General features: G+C 43.9%; 1 protein-coding gene across 7 annotated transcripts in view; it reads left to right on the forward strand.

The window, feature by feature from the left end:
• The window catches only part of TMCC3 (transmembrane and coiled-coil domain family 3), a 299493-nt gene that overhangs the window by 220613 nt on the left and 53834 nt on the right, over window positions 1-25046 (forward strand). The window contains exon 1 of one of the 7 annotated variants that reach the window (XM_058741777.1): window positions 19727-19990. The exons of the other annotated variants lie outside the window; for them this stretch is intronic. The gene's annotated coding sequence lies outside the window, so the exon portion shown is untranslated. Of the gene's footprint in view, window positions 1-19726; window positions 19991-25046 lie in introns of those variants that run through there. 7 annotated transcript variants of the gene reach the window in all.

Raw genomic sequence — 25046 nt, forward strand, 5'->3', positions numbered from 1 at the left:
GTAAGTATAGGAGTCTCTAACATCTGAAATAAAACCTGTGTTGGGCACGGTGGCTACCTGTAGTACCTGTGTAAGTGTTCTGTGGTTTGGAAATAGATCCTGAGTTGCCTGATGAGTAATGGCCGAAAGCATTCAAGAAGGGGCTGTCCTAGCCCTTCTCAGAGTGGAAGTGGTTGGGCAATGATGTAATAAGTTGATGATCGCACACTTACTTCCTGGGCAGGAACAAAAGTGAGTGGGAACAGACTTCCGTCTCGGGGTGGGGGGGGGGCCCTGACCTGGTGAAGGGGTAACCTGAGTAGTTTGTGAGTCCACCTTTAACCAGTGATGCGTTATATTCCGAAGAGTTCATTACAAGCACGGCGAATAATGATGAGTGCCTCAAGTCCGATTTGTCTGAAATTCAGGATGGACAGGTTGCTGTGGGGTGTGTATTTCGAGCTGGGCTGTGCTGCTGGCTCACCGGTTCTCCCTTCATAGGAGAGCAAACTGCCAGCCACCAGCACACCCGCTTGTCACATCTGCTGTCGAATACCGAGACAGCTGCTCCCAAGTTGGGTGGCGAGATGTGTTTTTCTTCAGAGCCACTGCCTGAATTTCCAGGGCTGCTCTTAAGGTCAGAAACCAACCTGATCTTTCTGGATGGAAATTGCCCATGTCTTGACTTAGGACAGGCTGCAGCGTTCAGCCCTGCTGTTTCCTTATTGCATTTTTAAGTTGTTAGTGGAGGGGGTTGGTGAGAGAGAAGGAAGAGAACCATGAATCACTCTACTGTGAATCAGAATGAGGACTTTACATTCCTTGGAAAAGGAACATCAGGATATATGATCTGTGCGTGATCCAACTGCTTCCATTGGATTGGGGGAAAGGGAGGTGCTACCGAAGGAAAACGGTGTATTTGTTGATTATTCCTCTGTAAGGAGGCAAAAAGAACATAAATGAAAAGTGCAGGAACAATGTTAACAGCCAGCATGTGCCAATTCCTTACTGTATACCAGCCACAGTGTTAAGCACTTCGAATGCGTTGTCTCCTTAATCCTCACAAAGCTTATTTATAGTTCCATTTTACAGGTGAAGAAGTTGAGGCCTGGGCAGTTTAAATGATCTGTCCAGAGTCTCGTGGCGGTTTGGAAATGGTAGAGCTAAGATTTGGTGAATCCAGATCTAATTGCAGAACTTGCATTTTAACCACTTCCCGTCTTCGGTCTCAGATGAATACCGGAAAGCCGCTCAGTCTCAGTAAACCTGTCCAGTCCTTGTGAAGACGGTTGTGTTCAACTTCTGCAGGGTGCCTAGCCAAATTGTGTTTGGGATTCTTATGACACAGCACTTTGCCAGTCTCTGGTGTATATAGTCTTATGTGCCTGGTAAACTTTTGTTGAATGAATGGTGTAGAGTGATAATTTATGAACTTTTTATGATGCTTCCAGTACAAGATTTTTGCCACTATTTTGGAGAAGTCTTAAAGGCTGTTAAATAAGCTCATGATTTAACAACATCAGGAAAAAGGGGCCACGTGGGTGGCTGAGTCAGTTAGGGGTCTGAGTCTGGCTCAGGTCATCCTCTCGTGGTTCATGAGTTTGAGCCCCATGTCAGCCTCTGCGTGGACAGTGCCGGACCTGCTTGGAATTCTCTCTCTCCCTCTGTCTCTGCCCCCACCCCACTTGTGCTATCTCTCTCTCTGTCTCTCTCTCTCTCTCTCTCTCAATAAATAAGTGAATAAACAAACAAACCTAAAAAAATTTAAAATGATTATCAGTAAAGAACCATCTTCTAGCCTGGTGTTTGGTCTCCAGAACGTGAGCAATTGAAGGATATAACAAGGGCGGTTCTTCTTGTGACAGTCTGGTCACAATCTGGCCTCTGCAGATCTCCCAGTAGAACTTTAGCTTCTCTGGACTGATGGCATATGCTTCTCACTATGTGAGGCAGAGTATTGGAAAGTAGACCCAAAGGTTTTAACCTGTTAGAACTGGAAGGGGATTTAGTCATGAACTCCAGAGCTTTCCCTTTGTGGGAGTAGAAAAGTGACAGCAGCCAGACTGTAACCAGTCAAACCATGTAACTAATGCTGGCTGACTAGGACTAACCACTATACCAGTCTCTGTCTTAAGAGAATTCCTTAATAGAAAACTGCTTTAAATATTTTTAGATACCAAGCTAATTGCTAAGTTATATGGGATAAATATCTTGAAATTTAAGTAGATGGAGAAATTTGGAATTATTTTCAGTAGAGATTTAATTGGTGAACAGATTTTACATTTTGTGAGTTTTCTAGGTGGAAAAAAATTTGGATGATTTGGTGTTAGGCCATCATCTTCATGAACTTGTAGATTTTTTTTTATTAAAACATTTTTTTTAAATATTTATTTTTGAGAGCGTGAGAGCGAGCGGGGGAGGGGCAGAGAGAAAGGGAGACACAGAATCCAAAGCAGGCTCCAGGCTCTGAACACAGAGCCCGATACGGGGCTCGAACTCATGAACCGTGACGTCATGACCTGAGCCACAGTCCGGTGCTTAACCAACTTAGACACCTAGGCGCCCCTGGAAATTTTTGGTGGGACTAGGGTGAGGAAGGTGTGACATTTCATACATCAGACTATGTAGCTGCACTAGATGTTTCGCTACTTTTAAAAATTACCTTTTCTGATTTTATTGTTGTTTCCCCTCCATCCACCCCAAAAGTGAAGTTTTGCAAAACGAATTCATCTTTGTCTTTACCTTCCACTGTTGGGATAGGATATTGGGGAAAACACGTGTGCCAGATGTGTAAGTCACGGAGCACATTATATACACATTTAACTTAGAATGCAGACCTCTGAAGCTTTCTGTTCCTGTGAGACTCTAATCGAGGGCATCTTCCAGCACCAGGTGTTTTTAGCATATGTAATTTTCATGCAGCATAGCCCCTAAACAAACCAGAAACATCATCTGGTTCATAGCCAAAGAAACAGTCATCTGCCCCCACACTGGGAGGAAGACAGGGGTAGAGTCGGTCGGGCACATTGCCCGTCCTCAGAGAAGCGCCTCCCCCAAGGGAAACTATGTGCATTCTGCCTTCCACGGCCAGGAAGTAAGGTGTGGCTTCACATAATAGAAGACGTTACTACTTGGATGTTCCACAGACACCTCAAAGTCTACGTGTCTGACTTCATTCATTCTCCCAAGTCCCCCCACCTGGATAATACTTTCCCTGTGCAGTGTATTCCCAAACCTGATGTTTGGGAGCTCCCTCAGCGCCCCCCCCCCTTACCCCCCACATCCAGTGGTTTACTTCTTAGGTTTTCTCAACCACTGTTTCCTCTTGATCCCCGGCATCACTTTCTTAGTTTACTTCGGGATTTGAAGATGAGTGAAGGGTTAAGATGGACTATGGAGTCAAACCTGAATGTCCGCCCTCCACTTACCAGGCATGTGAACAACCAGGAGAAGTGGTGTTAGGAAACCCATCGCGGCGTTTATTGTTCTGACGTTGAGTCACTCGTTGTCTGCCACAGAGTTCCCCAAACCTCAGTCATTCCCACATCTACACAGAGCTTTGTACCACCTGTGCTATTATTTACTTAATATTTCCATATCCGTTCACTCCTTCAAACTTTTTTATTTTTAAAGTATCAGTGTTCCTGTTTTAGCTAAATATTGTCTGAGCCCCCAAGGCCTGCAGTTTGAGATAAAGAATATTAGCAAACGCTGGCGCTGTTAGCACTGAACAGAGACTTTCTCCTGGATGAATCACCTGCATGGCCTTGAGGGTTGTTTTCAAGGAAGTTACTGGCTCACTGTGATTCTGTGTTACTGCTTTCTTTTCATGCCACCTAAAATAATTCAGAATCCTTTTGGAAAACACTGGTCTTAATGTATCATCTCTTCTCATTCTTTTAGAAATACTTCTTTTAGACCCACGACTTAGAAGATGCTTAGAAATATTTTTTCATGGCTGGTGAAAATTTGAGTGTTTGGAGGTGAACAGAAACCCACTCTAGTGATTGGAAGGCAGCCTTGTCTGGGTGGGAATACTTGGAAGAGGTTGGAAAAATGAAAGACGTACCTGTTCCAAGCCAGATGTCTCATCTTCTGACGACCTGAGAGAAACTGAGGGGCCACAGAAGGCCTTAGGCTAAAGAGTGGAATGTCAGAAAATAAGGACTCTGGGAATTTCAGGCAAGGACAGAAAGTGGGTGGAAATGAAATTTAAGCTCTCTGTTTTTCTGAAGTAAACTTGAATTTAATTAAGATGTGTATGTAGGCTTGTTGTAAGGAAATTAAATGGTGCCTTGAGCTGCAGCCTTCCATGGGAATATTGATACAAGTGCTTGTCCAAAAATAAAGTAAGCCCTCAGTGAGAGCTCTGCTTTAGCACCTCAGCATATTTACTCCAGTGCGTGCAACTGTGTTGGGGCCAAAAGTCCCTTTTTTCTGTCTTTGTAAAGATACTGTGATCATCCAGAAGGCGTGGAACTCGATCTCAGATCGTCAGTGGTGTACTATTTTAATCTCACTAATTGGAACAGGTGGCCTGTATTTGAGACTGACTCTCTAGTTGGCATAGGTTTTAATTTATCTGAAAATATGAGGCCCATTCAGTAAGAGCTGTTCGGGCTGTGTATTGGCATCAGGCAAAGTGCTTGAAAGCTTCAACCATAAGCACAGAAGGCTGAGAGGAAGATTGAAGAAACGGAGCTTCATAGTTTGCTGCTTTGATTCAGTTCTTCCCTGTTGGGCGCAGAGCTAGTCAGGGAACATGGAGTGAAGCAGGTGCAGACGCTTGAGAGGGCCACTTGTAAATATTTCTCCCGATGAGGACAGTGTCTGAAGTGTCTCCTTTGAATCCACCCCACAAGATGGCATGGTTGAAGAGGACTTCACGCAGTCCTCCTGTTTTATAGGAATTAGCACATCTTCAGGCATGAGCTGAACAGGTGTGCCCGAGTGACTCAGCTTACCTCAGGCGCTCAAGTTGACATACTCTAAGACACTTCTGTTGACATCAGAGATGGTCTCTAGATTATAACTTCTTCAGAACTGGACCACTCCTTTTGGTTTTGTTTGGTTTTGAAACCGTCACCGTATGCTTGGCAAGGTGTCTTGTGAATCCTTCCTTTAAATCCTTCAAGAGGACAGAATGCCAGTTTCTTCCCCTGCCGCCCAGAGTCTCTCATCTGATCTTTGTCTTTCTTCCGCTCTCAGCCCTTGGAACTCTGGCATCCTTCTTTGTGGACTCCCATGGCTCCCCTCTGTGCCTGTGGACACCTGCTCCATCCTTTCACATGGGATGGTTGTGTCCTTTTTATCTACACATGGGTCTCGGTACGCGGTCGGGGCTTTGTAAATACTGATGGAATGAATGCGTGAATGTGGGTATGTTGCAAAATTGCACTATGGGACTTGAGAAGCTGGAAAAGATACTCTACTCTTGAGCCAGATCAGTGCAGGTCAATCTACCTTATTTTAATTGCTGACAGGATTCCAGTTTATGGGTATTCCATAATCTATTTAATATGACTACCTTGTTGAAGGACACGTACATTGCTTCCAGGCTACCTTGCCTGTCCTTGGACATGCTCCTTGTGCACATGTGAAGAATATATTAGTTAAGCTAAATTCTTTTTTCTTTAGAACAATTTTTTTTTTAATGTTTGTTTTTTTTTTTTGAGAGAGACAGAGTGTGAGCGGTGGAGGGGCAGAGAAAGAGGGAGACACAGATTCCAGGCTCTGAGCTGTCAGCACAGAGCCTGACATAGGGCTTGAACTCACAAACTGTGAGATCATGACTTGAGCCGAGATCAAGAGTCGGACACTTAACCGACTGAGCCACCCAGGTGCCCATAGGCTAAATTGTTAAAAGTGGAATTGCTCAGCAAAGAGTGTATGTATTTAAAAAAAAAATTTTTTTTTTAATGTTTATTTTTGAGAGAGAGAGAGAGACAGAGCATGAGCGGGGGAGGTGCAGAGAGAGAGGGAGACACAGAATCCGCAGCAAGTTCCAGACTCTGAGCCGTCAGCACAGAGCCCAACGTGGGGCTCGAACCCACAAACTGAGATCATGACCCGAGCTGAAGTTGGATGCTTAACCGAATGAGCCCCCCAGGCGCCCCAGAGTATATGTATTTTAAATTATGATACTGCCGAATTGAACACTGTACCTCCTTTGTCACACGCTAGGAGCTAGGGGTACAGCAGTGAATGGAACTGATAAGAGTTTGTATACCCTTCAGTGTATGAGCATGCCTCAACTCCAAACTTTCTGACACAGTGTATTCTAAAATGTTTTGATCCTGACCATCTGCTGCATGAAAACTGGTAGCTCATTTTAATTTATATTTTTCCTGATAAAATTAGGTTGGTCATATTTAAACATTTTTTATTTTGGAATAATGAGAGACCCCCAGGAAGTTGCAAAAAAAATAGTATAGGGATGTATCCCTCCCCCAGATTCTCCCAGTGGCTACATCTTATGTAACTTAGTACAAAAGGTTGATCATATTTTCACATATTTCATCATTGGGCTCTGAACTGTTAATAAATTCTGGCCATTTATCTACTGGGTTATTAATCTTTTTAAATTGTTCTGCAGAAGTTATTTTTACTCCTTAAATAAGTTGTTTTGTCCACATATCTTCTCCAGTTTGTCATTCCTGACTCTATTTTCTACTATTGTGTAACAGATTACTATAGATTAGCAACCTAAAAACCTATGACCATGTCACAGTTTCCGTGGACCAGGAAGGCAGGTGCAGCCTATTCGCATCCTCCACGTTGTTCATGATAAGGTCTGGTTCATATTTATTCAGTGTTTGCTGTATGCATCCACTGCTCAGACTTCCATCAGGCTAAAATCAAGGTGTCAGCCAGGACTGCAGTCTAGTCCGTAGTCTCACTGGTTATTTACTGAATTAACATCCTTGCAGCTATAAGACTGTGGCCCTCAGCCCCAGAAGCTGCCCACTCGTCCCTGCCACTTGGCCCTCTCATAACGTGGTAGTTTGTTTTTTCAAGACCAATGGAACAACTCTCTTGCATTTTGTCTCTTCCTCTAGACCCTCTCTTAAAGGGTTTATCTGATTAGGCCAAGTATACCCAGATAATCCACCTTTTGATTTACCAAAGTCAGCTGCTTAGGAACCTTAATTACATCTGCAAAATATTTTCATGTTTGCTGTATAAGGTAACCTAATCTTGGGAGCGAAGCCTCCTCGTAGTCACAAGTCTTGCTCACACTCAAGGGAAGGGTATCATATAGGTTATGGATACCAGCAGGTGGGAATCTTGGGGACCATCTTAGGATTCTACCTACTACACTGTTTCAACAATATATTGTGTGTGTGCTGAGCATAGAGCCTAGCATGTAGCAAACAATGAATATTAACCAGACCTTGCCATAAAGAAATATAAAAATTTGAGGGCTTGTAGGATTTGTATCATTCTTACAGTGGCCTTTAAGATTCTTTTAAAAACCCAAACACCGTGTTCTTCTAAGACATTTTATTTATGATTATTTTTATAAATTTTGTCTTCAGCCAATTTTTTACAATTTAAGTAAACTCTGTCCCCAACATGAGGCTTGGACTCATGACCTCACCATCAAAAGTTGCATGCTGTGCTGTGTCAGCCAGGTGCCCCAATCTTTGGCCCATTTAGAATTTGTTTTCCCTTTAACAAGTCTATACATAAGTGACAGTTATTCCTCTATCATTTTTGCATAGTTACCTGCCTTTAAAAATATACTGGTGTCCACATCTGTAGTTTTATTTTTAAAAATTTCTACTTTTTCTCTGGGTTTTAAAACTTTTTTAAAAAGACTACTGAATCAAAGTTTATAATTTTAGTACATTTTTTCTGGATTGATATCCCCTTCCCTGCTCAAACCAGGATTGGAAATGAGCATTTTGAAAACTCTGGCTCATGCATTTAAGAAACTTTCAAACAGACATGATTCTAGTGCCATTTGTAGTAAGGAAAGACCAAAAGGTGGAGGGGAAGAGATGGTGAAGTTTGTTGTTTTTTTAAAACATTTGCTTTCAGCTTTCTCTCTCGAACTAGATAATGCCTCTCAACAGGTTCTATTTACTGTAGAATCCTGACCTTCCACTCCATACTGTTAAAGTATGAAGAATGTGTATTGTTGCTTCCTACACCAGCTTCGCTGCCCTCCTCACCTGTAGCTGACCATCCCAGCTGGAGAGATGGAAGGGCAGGGACTCGGCCCAACTTCGTGCTCTGTGGGGCAGCAGGCCTCTTTCGGGCCTGCCCTCCTCTTTGTAAACACGGGTGACCTCGTGCTATCCTCGTACTAGGACATTTAAGTTCATTTGTCACTCATGTTAGGATAATGAATTTAAGAAGAGTTTGTACCCAGCTTTTTTAAAAGTTTATTTCTTTATTTAAGTTTATTTATTTATTTTGAGAGAGAGAGAGAGAGAATCCCAAGCACGCTTCATGCCATCAATGTGGAGCCCGATGTGGGCTCGAACTCACGAACCAGGAGATCATGACCTGAGCCACCCAGACGCCCCAAGTTTATTGTTTTGAGAGAGCGAGTGGGGGAGGGGCAGAGAGAGAGAGGGAGTCAGAGAATCACAAGCAGGCTCTGCGCTGTCATCGTGGACCTCGAGATCATGACCTGAGCTTGAAACCAAGAGTTGGATGCTTAACCAGCTGAGCCACCTAGGTGCCCCAAGCTGTCCCTTTATTTGGCTTGATTATCCTTGTTTGTAAGTTACCCCTGTGGCTTGCTAAATATCACTAGGTATTTAGGGGTTGTTTTGTGCACGTATGTTAATTATTGAGAGGTTCACCTGCCTTGTCATCTTCACATATGACACGGAAGGAGGTTAAAACTGTTGTGTGTGTCCAGAAGCTAACACCATTTCATAACCTGACCCAAGAGCATATTAATGGTGGAATGAATATGCCTTCATCATGTGTGCTTTCATTTGAGAAAGGCATCATGTTTATAAAAGCCTCCTGACTTTAAGCAATTACCAAGTAATATTTGTTGTATGAAGCCAGCCAAAGTTTACCTCCTATACTGAGCAATTTAGAGCTACTCACTGAATTGGCATCTGTTGGGTAATCTTCTTCTTCTTTTTTTTAATGTTTGTTTATTTTTGAGAGCGAGCGAGCAGGGGAGGGGTAGAGAGAGGGGAACAGAGGGTCCAAAGCAGGCTCTGCGCTCACAGCAGTGAGCCTGATGTAGGGCCCGAACTCGTGAACCATAAGATCATGACCCTAACCGAAATTGGACACATAAACGACTGAGCCACTTAGGTGCCCTGAAGCAAGAGTCTTCTTTCATTCATTTATGTCCTGTGACCACCTTGAAGCCCCAAAGGCTCTTCTACCCAATCTTGGTCTGTTTTCAGCCCTCAGAAATGCTCTGTTATTTGGTGAGTGGGAGCACATTAAATCCTACCATTGAGAAATTTGACTAACAATGATCTGATGGCAAGAAAGTTTTTTATCTACTGAGGGCTCAAATTAAGCTCTCATTTTTATTTTTATTTTTATTTAAAAAATTTTTTTTGTTTGGAGCACCTGGGTGGCTCAGACGGACGGTTAAGCATCCGACTTCAGCTCAGATCATAATCTCATGGTTTGTGGGTTTGAGCCCCACATCGAGCCCTGTGCTGACAGCTCAGAGCCTGGAGCCTGCTTTAGATTCTGTGTCTCCTTCTCTGCCCCTCCCTTGGTCATGCTCTGTCTCTCTGTCTCAAGAATAAATAAACATTAAAAATTTTAAATAAAAGATTATTTTTTGTTTATTAATAAACTCTTCACTCAACATGGGGCTTGAACTCACAACCCTGAGATCAAGAGCCACATGCTCTATCGACTGAGCCAACCAAGTGCCCCTAAGATTTTTTTTTTTAAGTTTATTTTTATTTATTTTGAGAGAGAGTGTGTGCACACACACGCTGTTAGCACAGAGCCTAATTTCAGGGCTTGAACCCATGAACTGTGAGATCATGACCTGAGCCAAAATTGAGTGTCAGAGGCTTAACGGACTGAGCCACGCAGGTGCCCCATAAGATCTTATTTTTAAAGGAAGTCTTAGAGTCAGAATGAGAGCTCTTCAGCCTTGTTGCTGTTTGAGGACAGTTTTGCAGACTGAGCCCCACTCCAGCAGACGTTGTCGGGAGCTTTTATTTCTTTGGGCAAATAGGAAATGAATGAAAAGGTTTTGTTTTACGTGGCTATCTTTAAATGTTGATACCTTCTCAACCTTCCGTTTTGAAGTAATTTGTTGTACATTCGGGGTAATTTTAATGGTAACAGATTTGCTAAATAATACACATATTGTTGAAAGACAGAGACTCTAAATCCATCTACAAAGATGATTTTTTCTGATACTTGGACATTTCAGAAATCACAGTTTCTTTGTTAGTAAATAATTCTTTAAAATATTTGTTCCAGGGAGCCTGGATGGCTCAGTCGGTTAAGTGGCCAGCCCTTGATTGCGGCTCAGGTCATGATCTCAAGGTTTGTAAGATAAAGTCCCATGTTGGGCTCCATGCTGACAGTGCAGGGCCTGCTTTGGATTCTTTCTCTCCTCTTCTTTCTGACCTTCCCCTGCTCATGCTGTCTCTCTCAAAATAAATAAACATTAAAAAAACTGAAATAAAATATTTGTTCCTTAGTTTATTTACCCAATAGCCTAAAATGAGCCTGGATGTTTGTCTGAGGCAGCTAGCTTATTAAATTCTTGGTGGATTTTCATTTTCTTAAGTTTATGCTTGCTTGGGTATGTTCTCTGGAAGTAAATGCAGTGACATCAGTTTCTCAGGTTATAAGGTAAAGAAATGGCCCATCAGAAACCTCAGCTTATGCCATATTTAAAAAGTAAACCAGATCCACACAGGGGAGGATGTTCTGAGCATGAGGAAAACCCGTATCAAATCATTAACCACATAGTTCTGGTTATATAGTAGACAGATATATTTTTAATTAGTAAATGAGTCAGACATGAAACAATTTTAAAAATATGATGCCCCTCTACCTGTGTCCTAGATTTAACAGATGGTAACATTTTGCCATGTTTGCATCCAATTGCTGCCACTTGTTGTTAAGACATAAATGGCCCCAGATATGGTTCTCCCTTCCAGTGTCCTCAGCGGTCTCCATAACCTGACACTGTTGTGCTTCATTCCTTTGCAAACTTTTATGCATTGAATGAACCCATAAGCAATATGTAATATTGTTTCTTGTATTAAATATTTATACACATGACATCTCTTTTGTAACTTGCTATTTTATTTTCACTTCCTATTTTTATTTTATTTTTTTTTGGGGGGGGGTTAGCCTTTTTTTTTTTTTTTTTTTTGAAGTTCTATTTAAGTAATCTTTATACCCATGGTGGGACTCGAACTCACCACCCCAAGATCAAGAGTTGCATGTTCTTCTGACTGAGCCAGCCAGGCTCCCCCCAGCATGGTGTTTTTAAAATTTATCCTGCTTCATTCCCTTTTTTTTTTTTTTTTTTTTTTAACTGCTGCACATTATTTCAGTTTATGAACAAACCAGAGTGTGTATAGCCATTCTCCTCATGGTGGACAGGTAGCTTGATTCAGAGGTCTGTATACTGTGGGAGAGTCTCTCTGGGGAAGCTACCTAGAAGTGACAGTACTGGGGCAGAGGAAAAAGAGTATCTTCAACTTTACCATCTGTTCTTAAGTAGCTTTGTCAAGTACTTGTACTTATAAGAGTGATTTGTTAAAGCCCCGTTTTAATATCTCTCACAGGAAATTTTCACAATGATGCTAGATTTTGTGTGGGTGTTAAGTAAATCTCCCCCTTTACGTGTTCAGTTGCGTGAATTGTGACAAGCACAGTCTTGTAATCACCATCCAGGGAAGATACAGAATATTTCTCTCACCCCAGAAAATTCCTTTTTGTTCTTTTAGACCATCATCTCTGCTGTCCCCAGCCCCAGCAGCCATTGGTCTGATTTCTATTCTTGTGATTTTTTTTCTTTCCCAGAGTGCACTATAAATGGAATCAGTATATAGCCTTTCTGAGCATGGCTTCTTTCACTTAGCATAATGCTTTCTTTTTTTTTGTTTCTTTCTTTCTTTTGAGAGCGAGAGCAAAAGCAGGGGAGGGGCAGAGAGAGAGAGAGAGAGAGAGAGAGAGAATTCCAAACAGGCTCTGCACTGTCAGCGTGGAGCCCATTGTGGAGCCCGAACACATGAAGTGTGATATTATGACCTGAGCCAATCAGACGCTTAACTGACCTACCCAGGCGCCCCTCACTTAAGGATAATCCTTTTAAGATTCCTTCCTGTGGCAGGGTGCTTGGGTGGCTCAGTTTGTTGAACATCAGACTCCTGATTTTAGTTTAGGTCATGATCTCAAGGTATGTGGGATCGTGCCCCGCCTCGGGCTGTGCACTGACAGCACAGAGCCTGCTTGGGATTCTCTGTTTCCCTCTCTCTGCCCCTCCCCTGCTTGCGCTCACTTGCTCTCTCTTTCAAAAATAAATAAATAAACTTAAAAAAAAAAAGATTCTTTCACGTTGCCTGTGTTAGTGCTTTATTCCGTTTTAGTGATAAGTAGAATCAGTATATTTTTAGGAGTCCTGAAGTATGCATGTATGAACAGAGAGGAAAAATGACTTAAATCCTGTGCCTCTCATGTGAGTGAATTTATGTTTTTCTCATGTCACTACCACAGTATGAAAAGTTTAGAGCATCCATTTCCACAGTACATGAATTTGTAATCCTGTTACCTTTTGAATGTTTCATTACTTCAGAATATTAAATTAAATGTGCATGAGATCGGGGCCGCTGTTCTGTGTCTTAGCCTAGGCTCTGTGGTCTTTGTATATTTGTACGTATTTCTTAGGGAGAAGTTCCACAACTTTCTTTGGAATGATTGTCAGTGGCAGGTGACCTGTAAAAAAGATGAAGAACCACTGGTCTCATGTAAGCTCTTGTTGCAGAATTAAAATCATCAGTTTATAGAAGTGTATGTATTGACATGTCAGGGGGTTGTGCTTTTGTGTCGATTGAAAGGGTTTACAGACTATTTGCACACAAGACAGTCGTTTTTGTTGATGAAGTGGCATGTGCAAATAGGATATTAGTAGAGCGAGCATAAGTAAGTTCTGCCAGCACCGTGACAGGCTTTACACGGGTTAAAACAATTCTTACGACAGTGCCGAATGGGAGTTGTCCTCATTCTGTGGTTGGAGAATGGAAGCCCAAACAGGTAAATGACTTGTGCAGGGTCATACAAGAAGTGTGGGACTTGAACCCAGCTTGGTTTGCATTCCAGAGCCTTCGTTCCTGACCACTAGGTGACCTGCTTCCACATCAGCGGGGACGGTGACACAGACACCCAAGCGCAGACTACTGGTCACCTCTGGGTAGTAAAATGATGGGTGCTCTATTTTTTTTCCTCTGGCTTTCCCGTATTTTCATAGCTTTTCTAAAGCAAACATTTTTGCAGTTGAGTGTAGCTACGTGATGAGAACCTTTATCACGAGATGATAAATCACGTTATTGGCCATAACTTTCTGATTTTCTCTTTTTTTTTGCCCTGGATCTGGGGAAGGCTCAGCGGTCAAGACTCATGACTGCAGTGGTGGAAACCAGGACCAGGGCTGTGCTGTTGATATCCCAAGCTACGCACCCTAGAGCGTGGATCTAGAATTCTCCTCTGGCTTTTTTCTCCCACAGGGCCTGTTTGAAGCAGGGTAGACCCAAACTCCAGATCTTACCACAAAATGTAAGGTGCATCTGCTTTATCCCAAAGCCCCCTTCTTGTCCTGAGTGCTCCATTTCGTACCCAGTGCTCCTCTAGGCCCTGAGGTGAATCAGACGTGGGCAGTGCTCACAGAGAGCGCAGGCTGGGGAGGACAGCCTGCAGACGAATAATGATGGTGCTCTAGGGAGCCCTGGCCTCACGTGGACCCTTCTGGGAAGGACTGACCCAGAGCCTACCCCGAAGAAAAGAGTGGGTGTCCGCTGTTAAGCCTTTCTGGGCCACCCTCCCTTCTCACACCCTGCTGCAGGGGCGTCCCTGGTAGTTGTTTGTAGGACACTATTGGCAGAGGAGGACAGATTTTTAAGTTCACCTCTGATTAACCTTGTGGTACATGTTTTGTGTCCATGCACGTCTGTGATATCCTTGTGCAGAGGAAACACTAGATCATGGGCGTCACAGAGCTGCTCTGATTTGACTCAGATGGAAGAAGGATGCTGCAGGAAAGGGAGGAACAGAGATATTAACTGTCATGGCAACCAGCAGGTTTTTATAGTGGAACGTTGCCTTTGTAACCTTAAACCAGTCACCTTTTTTCTCACTAAAGAGAACAGACTGACGCAAACTTGAGAAATTATAGTACCATTTTTCAGTGGGGTTTTATTTGCTTCTCAGAATCAGCCTTGCAGTGACTTTAGTTCTTTCGTAGAATTTCAGAGCCGAATGGCACCCTAGTGCCTTTCATAGAACCGTACAAAGTCAGGTGCTTGTGGATCTCCTGTTACTATTATGTGTCACTCCCATTTCCACTCCTGCCCCCCACTCGGTCTGCGGCACACAGCCAGGATTTTTCACAGGGGAGTAGAATGAGGATGAGTTTGGAATCTGGCAGAAGTGCATTCTGTGGCACACAGTCCTCCCCACGGAAGAGTATTCTGTTTGTCGTCCTCGGACTGCTTTCGCCGTTTGACCCTGTGCGATCCTGTTGTGGCTGCCGCTTCATCGTCCGTCACCCTGTAGACTCGGCAGATGCTTAGTTGCTTAGACTGTCTGACTCCTGCCAGGCGCCATGTAGGCAAGTTCAGAGTCCACCCTTTGCTGTCCAAAAGTTTCTGGAGAATTGAACCCTTGTGCTTTTCTCTCAGTAGCTCTGGTGAGCTTTCAGAGGCCCAGGGCTCAAAAGGCCAGTGTAAGAAAATACCCCTTCTGTGAACAGGTAGAGCTCAGCTCGGAAAATCAAGGACTTTCTCGAGCGCCCTAACAGAGGTTTGTTTGTTGCTGTTGATTTGCACTTTGAGAGAAGGCAAAAATGTCGGCCTCTCTCCACTTCCCCTCATTTCTTTGTCTGAGTCCCTGTCACCCTGGACCACACCTTGAGATTGACAGCTGTGGGACCACTGGTTCTAATGTGCTTCCTTGGACGGTAGCATCGAGATTGATGGTACCTGTATCTCCACAGCTTGTGGCATGGAGAAGGAGTCGCTCAGGCACCTTTTCGTGGCATCGAGTTTAGGAATGAGTTCCCTTGCAGGGCGCCCGGGTGGCTCAGTGGGTTAAGCCTCCGACTTTAGCTCAGGTCACTATCCTGTAGTTCGTGAGTTCGAGCCCCGTGTTGGGCTCTGTGCTGTCAGCATGAGCCCCCTTCGGATCCTCTGTCCCCTCTCTCTCTGTCCCTTTACCACTTGCTCGCTCTCTCAAAAATAAACATTAAAAACAAAACAAGACAAATGAGTTTCCTTGCAAACCTTGGGCTGGCTTCTTCCCACCCCGTACCGCCCAGTTGTCTCATTACTGCCTCTCACCAAGCCGGGAGTGTGGTGTGTGGGAGAGCCCATGCATAAGCAGCCCGGGCATGAATCATGCTTGTAACCATCCTGCTTTCAGTCTAGGTCAACAAATACGTATTGAACACCTACTACGTGCCAGGCGTCCCAGGAACTAAAGCAGAAATCACCCTCGTCAAGCTTATATTCTGATAAGCCCAGGTAGACGGACCAGACCAACAGGGAAAACATAGAATATGTTAAATGGCGATAAGTGTTCACAGACAAACCAAGGAAAGGGGGCTGGGGAGGCCCATAGAAAGAATCAGTTTTAAATAGGAAACTCAAGGAAAGCTCTTCCCAGAGAGGTCAGTGAGGGAGGATCTGAGGAAGTAAGCTGGGCAGCTGTCTAAGGGGAAGAGCCATCCAGGGAGCCTGAACAGCAAGTACAGACTGCCTGAGACAGTTGTATGCCTGTTGTGTGCGAGGCACATCCCAGAGGCTTTGTGGCAGGAGCAGAGTGAGGACACAAGCTCTAAGAGGTAGTGGGAGGCCAGTTTATATTTTCCAAGGTTGCCTTGGGTCCAGATTAAAGGTGGGCATGAGCTGGCACAGGTGGGGAGTGGTGACGGTGCCTGGGAGGAGGGTGCTAGCAGCAGCGGAGGTGAGGAGAGGAGTGGCCAGGTCTTCTAAATGCATTTTCCCTGCCCTCCGAGGGTGTGCTTAGAGCTCTGAGGGGCAGTGTGGTCCCAGGGCTCTGGGAGGTTGGGCCAGGGTTTTGGGTTTTGAGTTCTTACACACTGTGTGAGCTCATCTTAGATCATTTCCTCATGTAACAAAGAAAGAGAATTCTTTCCTTAGAAGGGTGTGGAAGGCTTCTGAGATAACATACTGAAAGGGTCTTCCCAGACTCCCTTTCTCATCTCCCACTGGGCCGGCCCCTCTGCCTGTGCCCAAGTCTGCCGTGAGCCTTTATATTCTAGTCACTTGTGGTTGACTTGTTTCTCTCCCCACCAGAAAGTGGGCAGGGACTGTGGCTCCTGTGCTTGGCACAAAATGCACAATAAATGTTTGGATGGATAGAGAAATGGAAGGAAGCAAGGAAGAAAAGAATGAGTTAAGAATTCATACATAGCGGCACCTGGGTGGCTCAGTTGATGGAATGTCCCACTCTTGATTTCTGCTCAAGTCACATCATCCCAGGGTTGTAGGATTGAGCCTCACATTGGGGTCCGTTCTGAGTGTGGAGGCTGCTTAAGATTCTCTTTCTCCCTCTCCCACCACTGCTCACGTGCACTCACTCTCAAAAAAAAAAAAAAAAAAAAGGAATTTCATGCATAGATAATGAGGGAGCCGAAGGCAAGCTGAAGGCACAGCGCTAGCTAACAGCCCCGTCCACTCCCCTCCCCCCAGGTGGGATCTGTGTGACATTCCTCAGGCACTCCTGGCTGCCCAAGAACAAAGGAAAGGGAAAAACTTGTGGTTATCTCTTGGAGATCACAGTCATGTAGGACCTGAGTGTTTCTATCAGTTTGCCACTAACTTTTTTATTTATTAAAAAAAATCTTTTACAATGTTTTTATTATTGAGAGAGAGACAGAGTGTGAGTGGGGAGGGGCAGAGAGGGAGACACAGAATCTGAAACAGGCTCTAGGCTCTGAGCTGTCAGCCCAGAGCCCGACGAAGGCTTGAACCCATGAACCGTGGGCTCGTGACCTGAGCCGAAGCCAGACATTCAACTAAGCCACCCAAGCACCTCAGTTTGCAACTGTCTTAATGATTTACAAGCAAAAAGCAATCTTGTCAATAACCAAACTTTCCAGAAACCTGTAGATTCAATTACAATTTTCTGGGACCCCGTCACCCTCCCCTGCATAGGATAGAAAATCTTATATAATCACTCCTCACACTTATAATGCAACTCTTTCTGCCCATAGATCCTGTCCCCTGTGTTTTAATAAAACCACCCTTTTGCCCCGAAGCTGTCTCAAGAATTCTTTCTTGGCCGTTGCCTCCAAACCCCAACACTTCAAACCACGCTGTAGATATTAGTGTAATATTTGAGTTCGTAAGTTCCAACAGATGGTGGGACTTTATTTTTTTCGGAGTTCAGTGTTTAAGGACCTCAAATGATGAGTTAAGGCATTGGCCATATTTGTTGTTTAAATAAGTCTAATTAGGAAGACATGTACACTTATCTTTGTGTTTTAAAATTTATCTTTTCCCTGCTTTTGGCTTATAAAGAAGTGTTTGTTCAGAGATGCTAATTGGTGTTTTTACTTAGGTGTTCTTTAAGAATAAAGACCTCATGGGTCGCGTGGGTGGCTCAGTCCCTTAAGCATCCACTTCAGCTCAGGTCATAATCTCGTAGTCTGTGAGTTCGAGCCTCGCGTCGGCTCTGTGCTGACAGCTCAGAGCCTGGAGCCTGTTTCAGATTCTGTGTCTCCCTCTCTCTCTGACCCTCCCCCATTCATGCTCTGTCTGTCTCTGTCTCAAAAGTAAATAAACGTTAAGAAAAAAAATTTAAGAACAAAGACCTCATTAGCAGGTTTCATCAACGGTCTAAGGAAATCTTTCCTAACATTTTAGCATGAAAATTTTCAAGTGCACATAAAATACAAAGATAGTAACAATTGAACGCTAGCTTAATACACAGATAATCTAAATCAGTACAGGACAGGTTTTCTTTTGCGTTTAGAATGCTTCTGTTACCTGTTCTATAATATGGAGAAGGCTCAGTCTGTTAACTTCCCTGTTAGAAAAATTCTGTGTATGACACCTCCTTTCACTGTGAGACCCCCTTTGACCTTCATCGGGAAATGCTGCATCGTTTATATTTAAAGTCAGGGTTATGGGTTGAATTGTGTCCCCTCAAAAAGATATGTTGAAGTCTGTGATATTGTAATTTATAATAAGAAGTAGTTGACCCTTGAACAATGAAGGGTTGGGGGCACTGACACCCCCATTCACACAGTGGAAAATCCGTGCGTAACTTTAATTGCCCCCGCTCAAAAAAAAACTACAAGTACCCTACTGTTGATGGGTTACCACTAACCTAAACAGTCGATTAACACGTATTTTGTAGATTATGTGTATTATATACTGTATTCTTAACAATAAAGTAAGCTAGGGAAAAGAAAAAGTTACTAAGAAAATCATGAGAAAAGACATATACAGTACTGTACTATAAAAAAAACCCACCTTTAACTGGACCTGGGTCCTTCCAACTCCTGTTGTTCAAGGGGCAAAGGTATATATTTGGTCTTGGTTTCCATTTCTGACAAAGCTCCTAAAACCTTGGGAATTTCTTAAGTGATTGTAATGATGAAAGTGAAATGGGTGTCTTTTGTTATTTATATAACAAGCCCCTTTCAACCGCACTGGAATTTGTGTTATTTAGGTTACTTTTGGGAAGCCCCTGAGAATGGGGGGGGGGGGGGGCTCAGGTAGAATAGAATAGAGACCTTGATTTGAAGATTAGAATTTTCAGTCCCACCTTCCACTTCCTAGGAGAGGAGAGGGCCTGGGTTGATGCAGTCGCCAATGGCCGGTGGTTTAATCTATCAATGCCTTCATAATGAAGCCTCCATAAAACCCCAGAAGGTTGTGGTTCAGAGAGCTTCTGGGTTGATGACCACGTGGAGATTCAGGGACAGTGGCTCCCAGAGAGGGCATGGAAGCTCTGCACACTTTCCGTGCACCTTTGCATATCTTCCATTTGGCTATTCCGGAGATACATCCTTTGATCATAAACTGGTAGTCTAGTAAGTAAATGTTTTCCTGAGTCTGTGAGCCACTCTAGCAAATTAATAGACTCTGGAGAGAGGGTCATGGAAACCTCCAGTTTATAGCCGGTGGGTCAGAAGCACAGGTAACAACCTGGACTAGGATTGGTGACTGAAATAGGGGGCTGCAGACCCTTCAGCTATGTGATCTGATGCTGTCTGTCGGTAGTGTCAGAACTGAGCTGAATTATAGGACACCCAGCGGGTGTTGGAGGATTGTGTGGTGACCAGCTGTGAGAGGAGACACAGGAGTGAGTTTGCCCTTTACAAAAGCCCTAACTCCCAATACCTCAGAGTGTGACTTTGCTTGGAAATAGGGTCTTTACAGAAGTAGTGAAGTCCAAAAGAGGTCATCAGGGTGGGCTGTAACCCAGTAGGACTGGTGTCCTTACAAAAAGAGGGGATTTGGAGACAGACATGCAGAGAAGAAAGATGATGTGAAGACCCAGGGAAAGTACTTACAATGTGAAGACTGGCAGGATTGGTGTGATTTGTCTACAGGCCAAGGAATGCCTGATGAGGCTGCCAGAAGCTGGGAGAGACGCCTGGGAGAGACGCCTTAATCCCAGCACCTTCAGAAGGAACATGGCCTTGCTGGCACCTTGATTTCAGGCTTCCAGAACTGAGAGATAATACGTTTCTGTTGTGTTAAGTAACCCAGTTTGTGGTACGGTCCTAGGAAACTGGAGTCAGCCATCACGTTTCCTGTTGACTGAAGAAGTATTAATACCTGGGCCCAGTGTGAGTGGAAGTCTGGAAGGTCTTGGAACCTCAGGGTAGTACTTGGTTAGCAGCTGGTTATCTCTGGGATCCCCCAAATACAGTTAAACTAATATTCTTTGCCATCTAAATAAATACATCATTTAAAATCATCTGTAGCAAACCTGTGGAATTTCCAAGAATGTGCCTGTGGAGCCAGTTTGAAAAACCCTGATGTAGGAATAAGAGAAACAGCCCAGGCTTTGATTCTGAGTTCAAAAGCTCTCTCTGCCACTTGGCCAACTGCATAATCTTTCTGAGTCTGTTTTGTGCCTGTAGAATCGGAATGATACTTCTCTCCCCTGTGGGTTGTGGGCTTAGAACTAGAGGTTATGAAAATGGTCTAGCATCAAGCCTTGTACCTGGCAGGTGCTCAGGAGTTGGTTGAAGAATGGATCCTGGGGTGAAGGTAAGAATCAGACAAGGGCTAGAGTAGGATAGGTCCTGGCCTGGGGGGTCAGATGGGGTCTGATTCCCCTGTTTTTGAACACTGAGAGGTTTTCATCCAAGTGGTTTTTCCACCTCAAAGAGAGCATCTGGTGCAGGTGTGAGCCTTGTTTGCTTAACAAGGCACAGAGAATCCCCAGAGGCTTGTCCAAGGTCAGGCCATCTTGTTTGGGCTGTTTTCTTTGTCAGGTGGTCTTGTCATTTGGGCTGTTTTCTTTTCTTTTTTCTATTTTAATGTTTATTTATTTTTGAGAGCGCGAGGGTCTGAGAGCAAGCAGGGGAGGGGCAGAGAGAGAGGGAGACACAGAATCTGAAGCAGGCTCCAGGCTCTGAGCTGTCAACACAGAGCCTGACTTGGGGCTTGAACTCATGAACCATGAGAACGTGACCTGAGCTGAAGTCAGACACTTAACCGACTGAGCCACCCAGGCATCGGTCTTTTTCTTAATAGGATAACCAAAAACAGAACAGACAAAAAACTGGTTGTTTTTTTTCCTCTTTTTTGTTCTTTTAAATAACAGCCTTATTGAGATATAATTCACATACCATACAGTTCACTCATTTAAAAGTGTAGACTTAATGGTTTTTTAGTATATTTGCAGAATTGTGCAGTCACCACCACAATCAATTTCAGAACATTTTCATTGCCCCCAAAACAAACTCTCTACCCATTAGCAATCACTTTCCATTTCCTCCCTGCCAAGCCAGCCCTAATTTACTTTGTTTCTCTGGATTTGCCTGTTGTGGACACTTTCTGTAAATGGAATCAGATGTCACGTGGTCTTTTGTGTCTGCCTTCTTTCAGTCGGCATCAAGTTTCCAAGGTTCGTCTGTGTTGTGGCTTCCGTCCGCACTTCATTTCATTCTGTTGAGAAATGATCTTCCATGGTGTGGCTGTACCATACATTTTGTTTATCTGCTCATCAGCTGACACACATTTGGGTTGGTTGTTTCCAGTGTCGGGCTCTTAGGATCAGTGTTGCCGTAAACATGTGCGTGCAGGTTTTTGCACGGGCATATGCTTTCCTATCTCTCGGGTACCTACCTAGGCGTAGATTTGCTGGCTCACGTGGTAGTTCTGTGCTTGACCTTTTGAGGAACCGCCAGAGTGTTCTTCCCCAGCAGCCGCTCCGGTTTACATGGCACGGGCAGTGCACGAGGGCTCCGACTTCTCCACGTCTTCACCGGTGCCGCTTACAACCAGTCTTCTGATGATAGTCTTTCTGGTGGGTGTGAAGTGGTGTCTCTCTGTGCTGTGGTGTTGGTCTTTGAAATTTCATTTTTCTTTCTTCTTCTGTTTTTTAATTTCATTTGCGAGCGAGAGCAAATAGGGGAGAGGGGCAGAGGGAGAGAATCTGAAGCAGGCTCCACACTCAGCGCCGCGCCTGATGTGGGGCTCTATCCTAAGGCCCGGAGACTATGACCTGAGCCGAGATCAAGAGTCGGATGCTCAGCTGACTGAGCTCCCAGGCGTGCCCCTTTGAAATTTCTTTTAATCAAAGTAGTTGTATTCATTATATGAGGAAATAAGTGAAATATCTCTAGCTGAAAAGGCTGGTATAATTAATAATATAACTTCTAAATTAACTTCCATACTTTTACATATTCCTTCTTGAAAAGTCAGCTCTACTCCCAACGTGGGGCTTGAACGCACAACCCTGAAATCAAGAGTTGCGTGCTCTTCCAACTAAGCCAGCCAGGCACTCCCCCATTCCTTATTCCTTCTTTACTAGTCATTTGTCAGAGCCGATCATCCCAAACCAGTGTTGGATAGAATAGTTGTGAGTGTATATAGTGCGGCTTGTACTTCCTTGCTCAAACTGCACAAGAACAGGCGCCTGGAGCGTCAGGGTCCTTCCCACTGCAGAGCTGAAGGTGGGGAGGCTTCGTCAGCAGCCAGCCTTTTGAGGGATGGTAGTAGGTGTCCGGCCCCTTGTCATCGTATGTAATTGGCCGGGGCATTTACTCCTGATTCTCCCAAGGGTTAGCTGCTACCAGGCAGATAGGGTGGGGAGTATAAATGGGTACAGCCCGAACACTACACATAGACGCCCATGTCCTCTTTACAGACAAGCTTTACAGCCTGCAGATTCCCTCCTAAAGAACAAGAAGCCTAACAAAATGCATAGCACCTGTGAGGCCAAAAGTAAATGTTGGTTTAATGAATGAATTGCTTTGGCTTTGGGAGGCAGACACTATTCGAGCATTGCAGCTGGAGCAAGCCATTAAGCTCCCCGAGCCTTGGTACCTTATCTGTAAGAGAGAGATACCAAGTGCCTCTGCTGCAGCGTTCCCACGGTGACATAAAAGCGCCTGGCTCCTGGTACGCGCTCAGCAAATGTTAATTCACTTTCCATAAGTGGCTCTGCTGTTCGTCTCATGTTTTTCTCTACAGGTTTAGCCCAGCTCCGACCACAGGGTCGATTGTACTGTTTTGCTTATCTTTTCTTCACAGAGAAATAATGAGCATTTGGCTAAAATTAAGTATCGATGGAAATGAATATTGCAGTTTGGTTGCTGCTGATTGACATATGTTTGCTAAATAGCTACTCAAATTTCAGGAAGCTTGCCTAGAAATTAAAAAAAAAAGATCCTAAGAAGAGTTACCCTCTTTGCCAGGTACTTATTTATAAAATTGTCTTCTATGGAATGACCCAGCTGAAAATTTTTCTATAAAACACTGGCTGAGCTTTGGCTCAAGAGTTCAAGTTAGCCTGCATAAAATCTTAAACTTCAATGGGTATGAAAGGGTTGGGTCATTTTTTGGAGCTTCTTTGCCTTGGAAATACATTTTCTTTCTTTCTTTCTTTCTTTCTTTCTTTCTTTCTTTCTTTCTTTCTCTCTTTCTTTCTTCTTTTTTTTTTTAGAAAAGGCTGTTCTTTTGGTCACTGGGTCTTTTTTTAGACTTGCAGGGAAGTCATAGTAACAGGCTCCATGTCTGATTGGGTTCCATGGCAACAAAGGGTTGTGACTTTATTAGAGAAGAGTCGAGCATGCCAAGAAAGATAAAAATCAGAGTATGGAAAATGTCTGACCAGATGAATGTGTTTTTTTGGATGGCGTGCCCTGGAACGAAACATTTCCCCGAATTGGCATCAGTCTCTGTTGCAAATTTGAATCCCACCGGGTTATCATTAGGTCATAGGGATCAGTGCTTATTTCCAAAAGATCTGCCTGCATCTTCATTCATCCTTTTTTATATCTTGGTATATTAAAAAAAAAAAATCAAAACAGTAATGGTAAGAACCTAACCGGAGAGGATTCTGATTTCAAAGGTAGAAAAGAAATTTAGCTCATTCTTTGTGCAACTGATTACAGCTGTAAATTGTGAGACTGTGTGGGAGGGCCAATTAGAGGCAATTATAACTCGATTGAACGCCCCCTGAATTAAAGCTTGCTGTGTGCATTCCAAGCTGGGGGTCTTGTTTCCATCCCTGTTCCTCGTTGATGGGTGTAGAGGTACGGGTTCCAGGATAAGGTTGTAGAATCTCAGTAGGAGACGCCCTCTGTGCTCTCCCACAGCAAGGTGCAGGCTGATGTTTTGACCGAAAGTGTTGTAATTTGTTAGAGACCTTTTTGCTAAAGGTTCTAATATTTGGCAAAGAAATAGCAAGAATTTCGAACCCTCTTCCCCGGTTATGAATGTGTAGGACTGTCTTTGCTTTTTTATCAGATGTGCTGTGTTTATATTTCTCCTCATCCTGACATTGAAAGTGGAAAAACTCCAAAGAGCGGGTAGATGTTCCGACATGCTCCCTGGGTTCAGACTTCATGAGTCACTTACTTACAGCCCCATCATGATGAATCAGAAACCACACAGGTACTCATGATAAACATTAATAAGTAGTATTGGTATAAGAGCAAAGAATGAGCTCACCGGGTTTTCGGTGTCCCGGCAATCATTAATCAGGTGTTAAGTCTTTGGGGAAATTATTTAACTTCCTTGGGCCTTGGTTTCTTTATCTTCAGACGAGTTTGACCTGAATTTGTGTGTCCCAAACCTCCCTGTTTATGGGATTAACTTGGGCCCCTGGTTTAACACATGGAACCTCTGTTAGAGATTTTGATTCTCTAGGTCTGGGGTGGGGCTGGCATAGCAGGGGCCCAAGGTGACTTACAATCAGATGTTCAGGAAATACCAGACTAACTTAGTAGTTAGGAAACTTGACTTTGGTTGTAAGAAGGTGGGTGGAGATGGGAGGGAGAAAGGAGACGGTTGGATGCAGACCCCCAGGTTCTGCCCCTGCACCATTGGTCTAGGCGGGGCCCAGGAGTCAGGTGATTGTGGCCATCATTTGAGAAACACTGGTCTGTACTACTCAAGCTCACTCCTAGCCCCAAAGATAGCTCTTCCACATGTCGCCCGTGACAACCACAAATAAGCCCAAAGATGTGGGTTGATGGCAGGGTTTGGAGGGTTCTCCAAACTCCACATTGCTTTTTGTAAAAGTTACTTGCTTTAAAATCTTGGAGTTGTGCAGAATTCACAGAATTTTCGACTCTATGCTGTGTTGTTTCCATTGGATAAGACAGTGTGTGCTAAGCATAGTTACGTCCAGTGTGCATGAGACAGTACCATCATCATAGGAAT

Source organism: Neofelis nebulosa, chromosome 8 (assembly GCF_028018385.1).
Source record: "Neofelis nebulosa isolate mNeoNeb1 chromosome 8, mNeoNeb1.pri, whole genome shotgun sequence".
In the NCBI taxonomy this organism is placed as follows: Eukaryota; Metazoa; Chordata; class Mammalia; order Carnivora; family Felidae; genus Neofelis; species Neofelis nebulosa.